Source organism: Cornus florida, unplaced genomic scaffold (genome assembly GCF_030987335.1).
Source record: "Cornus florida cultivar Cherokee Brave unplaced genomic scaffold, ASM3098733v1 CherokeeBrave_3.0.0_Hap2_Chr06, whole genome shotgun sequence".
Lineage (NCBI taxonomy): Eukaryota > Viridiplantae > Streptophyta > Magnoliopsida > Cornales > Cornaceae > Cornus > Cornus florida.
Genome location: NW_026775576.1, coordinates 36,112,638 through 36,122,114, shown reverse-complemented (window position 1 = coordinate 36,122,114; position 9,477 = coordinate 36,112,638).

The following is a 9,477-nucleotide window of genomic DNA, read 5'->3' as shown; positions in this document are numbered from 1 at the left end:
ATTGAACCACATGTTAGTCACATCAAAGACCCTATTGAGTTAGCACAATACTACTTCCCATGTAACTTTCAGTTTGCCCCAAGTCATCCCCAAAAAACTCTTACCTTTTTTGGAGACATCTTATACCACACTGAGTCTATTACCATTAAATTAACTTTTGATTGCAATGATCTTACCAAAGTTATTTACCATTCCCTTTATATTCGACGAATTATCTCTGAAGAAGAATGGGGCAGTCATTCCTATCTACCACAACCACTCCCTGGTCATAATATTCAGTTCACATATTATGATTATATAACCATCTGGTCAACCATATTCCTATACCAAAATGAGTCATATACTCACTCTTGGTTTCTATTTTTCATATCAATACACATTCTTAATCCTTCTTTTTGGATTAAGCTAATGATATTTCCATAAGTGAGGTTATCATAATCAATATTACCTGTGGCTTTACTAAGAGTATCCCTAATTTTGTGGGCAAAGAGATTGGGAAGGTCATTAATGAATTTTTTTTTCCAAAATGATTTATTACTATCATCTATAAGCATGACTCTGGAAAGGAATACATCGTTGTACCATCTAAAATCACTCATGGTTGGACAAGTAATGTTGGCTAGTTGATCATGGACTCAAGAAGTGATGTTACTTCGAGTACCTATGAAATGTTCAACAATAGTATAAACTAGTGTGTTAATGCCATCAAGGACACCTCGCCCTATGACTTCATCAAAGATAAGAAGACCATTGTTGTCTTGTTGGACAACATTTCTAATCTTTGTATGAGAATCTTCAGTGAGATGTTTTTCCCACCATGATTTTAACATTCCTGAGAATCTTGAGGTAAGTAGATCAACTATTTCTGGTTGACTTAGATTATATGAAGTAACATAATTATTGACCACCATAGAGATGTGGCTGAGCTTATTATAAATTTCTTGATCAGATAGACCATCTATATTCCATTCATAGAGTTTATCTGAAGAGACTAAGAATTGATTTTGAATATTTCTTTCTTCGTATTAAATATTGGGAATGTAACGACCAGGTCATTTACCTCCCTTTCCTTTTTTCCTGAAATATACGAATGAATTTTTTTCATTTAATTTTCCTTTCTGAACTCTGTTTCTTGTCGCTTAGTGTCGTCTCGAGTGCTTGGAATGATTTCTAAGATTCTTTTCCATGGATTGATAACTTCATTTGAGGACCGAGTCATTTCTGCATTTTCACTTTACGGACACTATGCGCTATGTCGTCCTTTTCCCTATTCTGTCTTATCTCCGTTTGTCACTTGTTTGGCACAACCTCACTTTTCAAGCTTGGAGTTAGTTTTTGACTTCACGTACCTTCATCTTCAGTGGTTTCCTCAAAATACGTATCTTTACTTTTGCAAGAAAGTACTTTAGTTACTCCTGGTATCCACAGGGGCATAGATGCACAATTCTTCAGAATCTGTTTCATTTCTTGGGGTGTTTTTCATAAATATATTTTAAAGATATTTTCATTTCAGGGGTATCTAAGAAAATATCTTTTGGAAGATATTTTCATTCTGGGGCAGTTTCGCAGTTAACCCTTTTTGTAGGGGCCACTATGCAATTAACGAAAGTTATTGCAAAATGTTTTGTCTGGAGTCTGGATCCTCATATGGGATTCATTTTTACATTTCATAGAGTCATGGAATCTTGAAATTTCTTTCTGGTCTTTTTTTTTTTCAGTTTCAGAGTTTTTGGAACCGGTTACCACCGAACTTGTTCGGGGCATAACTTTCTGTTCGAGGCTCGGTTTATGATGCCATTTCTTCTGTTGTTCATATTTTCTCATTTTCAATCTTTTTTGTTCATGGAGTTTTGCCGTTTGAGCGCGTTTACTCAAAATTCACTTTTCCGGACCCGGTGGGGCCCTTTCGGGGCACTTTTTGAGACTTACTATAAATAGAAAGTCTTAAAGTGAAAAATCACTTTTTCATACATCTTCTCCACCTCTTGGCCGGCAGCCATGGGAGCTCCTTGGCTGCTACCCTTCCTCCTTCTCCTCCACTTGATTTCCTTGGTAGAAATCCTTCGGCCTTTACATTTATTGTTCCCCTCGACGTGTTCTACCATTCCCCCTTATTAGAATTCATTTTTGACCATTTATTGAGTTTGGGTTTGAAGTCAAGTTGTGATTTTCATGGGGCTTCCTACGGATTCATGTAGATCGTGTGGTCCTTATGAAAACCCTTCGATTTCGGCGGATTCGGAACACTTTTTTTTCGGTGGGGATTTGGGGTTTTCATCACAAATTGAGGTAGGGGGGTGTTATAATTCAAATTATTGCTATATTACACGCTTATGATGCTTATACAACTTGATTACATGCTTGGATGTAAAATTTAGAGATTTTATAATTTATTTTTCTTGTGAAGGATTTAATTTTTCCGGTTGTCCATAACTTTGTTTAATCATATGGCATGATAGAATATTAACCCCTTATATGTAGATGGACATATATTAAATCTAGATTATTTGGACAAGAAATGAAGATTTTATTTAATATTTATCTTGAATAAAATATTAAATCATGTGGCCTTATCTAGCTTTAAATCAAGATGTGATGGCATATTATATTAGGCCCAAGCATGCTCTTCAACATAGATTAAATTGAGATTAATCGGAGAAGTTTTGAAATCTAGTAATATTTAATTTATTAGATTAATTAATTTGCTCCAAGTGTACTATTTATCCCGTTGGATTTCCGACTTGAAATTCTTGATGTGCATGCAATGAAGTTTCATATATATTAAATCTAGAATATTTGATTAGGTTTTGAAACCTTTCAATTATTATTTTTCTAGTATTAAAGTTTAATGCTCATGGCCATTCATTGCATGGAATTCCCTTGTGTCATGTTTTTAAATCATGTCATGGTATTTGTATAACATATTTAAATTTGAGATCATTTGGATGAATTTCAAAACTTAGATATTTTAATTAAGTGTAATAATTAAAATCCATTCAATAGCTCATTGGTCTTGATTAAGTTTCTAACTTGGAATTCAAATTTTCATGACAAATTCCTTCACATGTATCAAATTGAGAATAATCGGATAAGTTTGAAACTTATATTCATTTACTTCCTTTGTATGGAACTTAATTCACATGGTTATGTCTTGCATAAAATGGACTTGTAACTTGACATTGAACTTGACCTTGATATGATCCTTGACACACCTTGTTCATAGAACAATTGGACTTGCCTTGTAATCATGATAATTTAATCCCTTAGGTTGATTAAATTTTCCTTTTTATGCTTCCATCGGTTTAATCATGACCCCTTGTACCTAGGTTTCATTAATGTACTTAATGAACATGCACACTTGTCTTGGAATGATTTAATTACTCATATGTTGCTTAGAAAGTAATTGAATTATGTATCTTATACTTGTGGTATATTTACTTTAATGAACTCCATATGCTATATATCTTGGATGTTGTCTATATAGTTGCATACTATGATTTCTTGTCATCTCACATGCCATGATAGTTGATGAACTAGGGGCATGACTTGTGTGTTCCAAGATCTTGGTTGTGCATGATATGTGGTTAATGCATTTCTTATATTTTAATACAATCTTGACTTGCACAACTTGTTGATTTTGGGACTTGAGATATCAATCAAGAATTGACATGGCTAAGACTCAGTTCTAGTACGGGGAATGTCCCTCTACACTATAGTGCGCACTAGGGGAAAGGTACCCATGGGTTAGTAGCCCTAAAGTGATTTTAAGAGTACGGTTTTAATCCGGGCGATATCTAAGTTTCCAAATTGGTTGATTTCACTATTTAAATTTCAAGTTGCTATTCCTTGGAGATTTAAACTTGTCGTGTATGTGAAATGCTCCAATCTTGTCTCATCGCATGGATTTTTTGCTTCATTCGTCATTTAATTCCAAAAATTTCAAGTGTTGTATTCCTTAAAGATTTAAGACTCCTTTCGTGTTGTGTGGAAGATTCCATCGTTATTAAATTGCATATATGTTATGCCTTGTTCTTGGTTTCATGTATAATTTCTTACCTTGTTAATTGGAATGCCCCAATCTTGTTTTATTGCATTGATACTATGTATTATCTATGATTCTATGTACTATTCTTGTCTTGTTAATTGGAATGTTCAAACCTTGTTAAATTGCATAGATATTATGCTATGTTCTTGACTTCGTGTATTAATCCTATCGTGTTAATTGGAATGCTCCAACCATGATAATTTCATTGAAAATGAAATCCTTGTATTCTAGTATCTTTTTGTCATGTTGTATGGAATAATTCTAAATCTTGCTTAATTGTATTTGATAATGCAATTCATGTTAACCTATGTTCTAGTATCCTTCTTGTCATGATCTTTGATTATCCCAACTATGACTTGTTTCATGTGTGTATATATATCATGATTCTTGTTGCTATTACACCATGGCAACTTAGGATGATCCCTGAGTCTAATCTTTGACATAGACGTTTTGTGGCATGATCTCTTTTGAACTATATCATGTTAGTCCTAAAAATCTCTAAAGAAATTGAGTCGATGCATGCTCATCCCCTACGAATAAACTTGTTAGCCTTATTTATTTACCCCGAAGGTACTTGGTGTTTTGCAGGTAAAGAAGCTTTGTTGTGGGATACACAACACTTTTAGACATGCTAGAAGTGTTGAAGTATTTTTGATGACATTGAATATGCATATGTCAGCATATCATGTTTGCTTTTGTTTATTTTGACAAAGCTTGTATCTTTCGATTCCACGTATGTAATGTGTTCCTAAGTACACTCTTTACAATGTATTTGATATGTATGAGGTGAGGCCGGAGGCCAGTTACATGTATATTGGATTCTATGTATGTTGTAACTTCATGATATATTATGAAAACATTGAAAAATGCCAAGTCATTGTCTCACCATGGTTGCATCGGGTGTGGGAATTCCATTTTTATTCTTTCATAGGGTCTTATAAATCATGTTTGAAGTATGGCCAAGGGCTAAATGGTAATTTGAAATTATTTGTTAATTTTGGTTTTCAAATTTCCCTTTTCTTGTTCATTTTTGCCTTTTTACCCGTTGGGGGATCAGATTTTGCATCGGTGGTATTGTTAAGCCATGGACCATTGTAGCACGTCCTAATACGTAAGTTACGTTTGCATGCATGGTTATTTCTGGGCAAACCTTCTTCCTTTGTGAAATGAGCCTCCTATGGACTCATTTTGAAACTTTGTTGCATAATCTGGTCTAGAAGCTTTCTAGACTTTTCACATCAGTTTTATTTTCTTCTTTCAACTTGGTCGCTTAGAAAATGTGATTTTAGGGGTGTTTCTTCTTTGTGTTTTTTCCAGAAAAAGTCGTCTTGATACCGGAAATCCATTGCAAAGTTCAGCTTCCAGTTTACATTTAGCCGCTTTATGACCCTCATGACCAGATTTAATGGAGGGGCATTTTGGGCATTCTACATTGAGTTTTTTTTATTTTTTTATTTTCTTATTTTTTTATTTCTCTCTCGAGTCATGTAGAAACTTAATTTCGGGAGGGATTTCTTTTTCGTGTTTTTCCAGAAAAATTCATTTGATAGCCCGTTTTTGCTCTGAGTTGTGGACTGATCTTGAAGAAATTTCTTGTAGAAGCTTTTTGGGTCCCTCTTGACCTAGGCTGATCTAGGGGCATTTTAGGGATCTTATAGCTTGTTTTTCTCCGTTCCTTTCCCAATACCGGGTAGAAAACGTGATTTTAAGGGGGGTTTCTTTTTCGTGTTTTTCTAGAAAAACTCGTTTAAGGATCCGTTTTTAGCCTCAGTTCTGAGAAAAAAAATCTGTAAAAACACTATTCCTGCCCAGATTTTTTACCCAGAAAATAAGTTGATTTTTTTGAAAATTGGAGGCTTCATATCTTTTTCGTCCCAACTCCAAATCAAGTGATTTTTAAATCTAAGTTTATTAGTTTTTGCTTGTCTATCCAACGGTATGCACGGTTGCATCCAATTCTATCTGAAAAGACTACTTTACCCCTTGTAAAGTACCCTTGCCGCACTGATTTTAAACTCAAAAGTTGGTTTTTTTTCAATCTTTGACGTTTCATATCCTCTTTATCCGGACTCCGAATCAAGTGATTCTTGAGTCTAGATTCATTAATTTTTCCTAGTCTATCTATCGTATGTTCAATTGCTTCCAATTTTGTCTAAAAAGACTATTTTACCCCTTGTAAAGTATCCTTGCCGCATTGATTTCAAACCCAAAAGTTTGATTTTATGAAACTTTGGAGTTTCATATCTTCTTCATCAGGACTCCAAATCAAGTGATTCTTGAGTCCATCTTGATTAGTTTTTTGTTGTCCTTCCAGCGGTGTGCTCGGTGGCACCCGAGTCCACAGTTTTCAAAAATGACTATTTTGCCCCTGGGGGCTTATTTGTCATATTTTTGACCTTTTGCTTTCGCATCAGTTCTCATTGAGTTCCACGACCTCATAGAAGGTCACTTTGACTTCTTAGACTCTTGTTTTTTGCTTTCGCTTCCGCAAATTGGATCCATTATCGGGTAAATCTTCGGTTCATCACAGGACACGCTGGCCTAAAAACTAGGGTCGTCACAGGTGGTATCAGAGCGTCCGGGTTCGAATACCTTGGACGATGGGTTTTGGGTGCATTTTATGCTCACGTTGTTTTGCTTTGATGTGTCATTTATATCTTGATAACATGCTTTGTTTGATAACATGTCTTGTATGATAACATGTTCACGTACTTAGGTGTTTTGAGACATCTATTATTTGTTAAGCATACTTTATGTGTATATATGTTTTTGATAACATGTTTTGATTTGATAACATGTCTGTTTGCTTATGTGGCACCTTGAGTAGATAGTCCATTGCTATGTTGCATGCTAGCTATTTACTTTTATATCTGGTTTTGACAATGTCTCTTAGGATCTGTCGTATCCCTTGGATACCTTCTTGTTTCACGAGTTTCTTCCTTGGATAGAAGAAATTCATTCCGTAAGGACCCATGTAGGGAACCTTCTTGTCTGTTCTGTCAATAGATGCGAGTAAGGCTCATGTGAGTGTAGAATCGCAGTTCTTGTCTAGTGGAGTGAGACGTGGGCCAGGGAGGCACTATTTTATTTCCTTTTCCTTTGTGGCTTCTAGATCTAAGGCCTAAAGCGTAATGCGCCAGTGTCATTGTTGTCAGAGTTTTGGGATTAGCTACCCCAACTCTCGCAGATGCCTGGTTCCCCGTAGAGCTTTTGGTAATGATCGTTTCTGACATTGATGTCATTTGTATCGAAAAGTTCCCTTCTGGGGCACGTTATGAACTAGTGCCTTATACTGTCATGCTACCTTGCTGACGAGTAAGTGTGGGCGGGTTCTAGTTACTGTTCGTACTGCCTTGCCACTCTCTTCTTTCACCGCATTTGACGTTTCATTGTCTTGGGATTCTCTCGGTGGTTGACATTGGGTTAACGTGCCGATTCGTATAAGGTGTTGCCTCAGTTCTTGGTTTTGCGTTCCTTCAGTTGACCTTGAGACTTCTGTACTTGTTCTTCAGTGCTTTATGAGCTGTCTTTCATTTGACATTTTGTTTGGTCCTTGTCCTGTTCTTCTTCCAGTGTGTTCTGAATTTCGAGGATAAAATTCCTTTAAGGAGGGTAAGTTGTAACGACCCGGTCATTTACCTCCCATTCCTTTTTTTCTGAAATTTTACGAATGAATTTTTTTCGTTTAATTTTCCTTTCTGAACTCTGTTTCTTGTCACTTAGTGTTGTCTTGAGTGCTTGGAAATGATTTCTGAGACTCTTTTCCATGGATTGACAACTTCCTTTGAGGACCGAGTCATTTCTGTATTTTCACTTTTCGGACACTATGCACTATTTCGTCCTTTTCTCTATTCTGTCTTATCTCCGTTTGTCCCTTGTTTGACAAAAACCCACTTTTCGTGCTCAGAGTTAGTTTTTGAATTCATGTACCTTCATCTTCAGTGGTTTCCTTGAAATACATATCTTTAGTTTTGCAAGAAAGTATTCTAGTTGCTTTTGGTGTCCAAAGGGGTATAGATGCACAATTCTTCAGAATCTTTTTCATTTCTTGGGCTATTTTTCATAAAAATGTTTTGAAGATATTTTATTTCAGGTGTGTCCAAGAAAATATCTTTTGGAAGATATTTTCATTCTGGGGCAGTTTCGCAGTTAACCCTTTTTGTAGGGGCCATTGTGCAATTAACGAAAGTTATTGCAAAATGTCTCTTCTAGAGCCTAGATCCTCTTATGGGATTCATTTTCATATTTCATCAAGTCATGGAATCTTGGAATTTCTTTCTGGTCTTTTTTTTTTTTAGTTTTAAAGTTTCTGGACCCGGTTGCCGCCAAAATTGTTCGGGGCATAACTTTCTGTTCGAGGCTCGGTTTATAATGCCGTTTCTTCTGTTATTCATATTTTATCATTTTAAATCTTTTTTGTTCATGGAGTTTTTCCGTTTGAGCGCGTTTGCTCAAAATCCACTTTTCCGGACCCTACGGGGCACTTTTTGAGACTTACTATAAATAGAAAAGTCTTAAAGTGAAAAATCACTTTTTCACTCATCTTCTCCACCTCTTGGCCGGAAGCCATGGGAGCTCCTTGGCTGCCACTCTTTCTCCTTCTCCTCCACTTGATTTCCTTGGTAGAAATCTTTCGGCCTTTACATTTATTGTTCCCCTCGACGTGTTCTACCATTCCCCCTTATTAGAATTCATTTCTATCCATTTCTTAAGTTTGTGTTTGAAGTCAAGTTGTGATTTTCATGGGGCTTCCTTCAGATTCATGTAGATCGTGTTGTCCCTGTCAAAACCCTTCAATTTCGGCGGATTCAGAACACTTTTTTTAGGTGGGAATTTGGGTTGTCAGATCAATTTAAGGTAGGGGCTGTTATAATTTAAATTCTTACTATATTACATGCTTTTGATACTTATACAACTTGATTACATGCTTGGATGTAAAATTTAGAGATTTTATTATTTATTTTTCTTATGAAGGATTTAATTTTCCCGGTTGTCCATAGCTTTGTTTAATCATGTGGCATGATTGAATATTACCCCTTGATATGTAGATTGACATATAGTAAATCCAGATTATTTGGACAAGAAATGAAGATTTTATTTAATATTTATCTTGAATAAAATATTAAATCATGTGGCCTTATCTAGCTTTAAATCAACATGTGATAGAATATTATATTAGGCCCTAGCATGCTCTTCAACATAGATTAAATTGAGAGTAATCGGAGAAGTTTTGAAATCTAGTAATATTTAATTTATTAGATTAATTAATTTGCTCCAAGTGTACTATTTATCCCGTTGGATTTCCGACTTGAAATTCTTGATGTGCATGCAATGTAGTTTCACATATATTAAAGCTAGAATATTTGATTAGGTTTTGAAACCATTCAATTATTATTTTTCTAGTACTAAAGTTTAATGATCATAGCCATTCA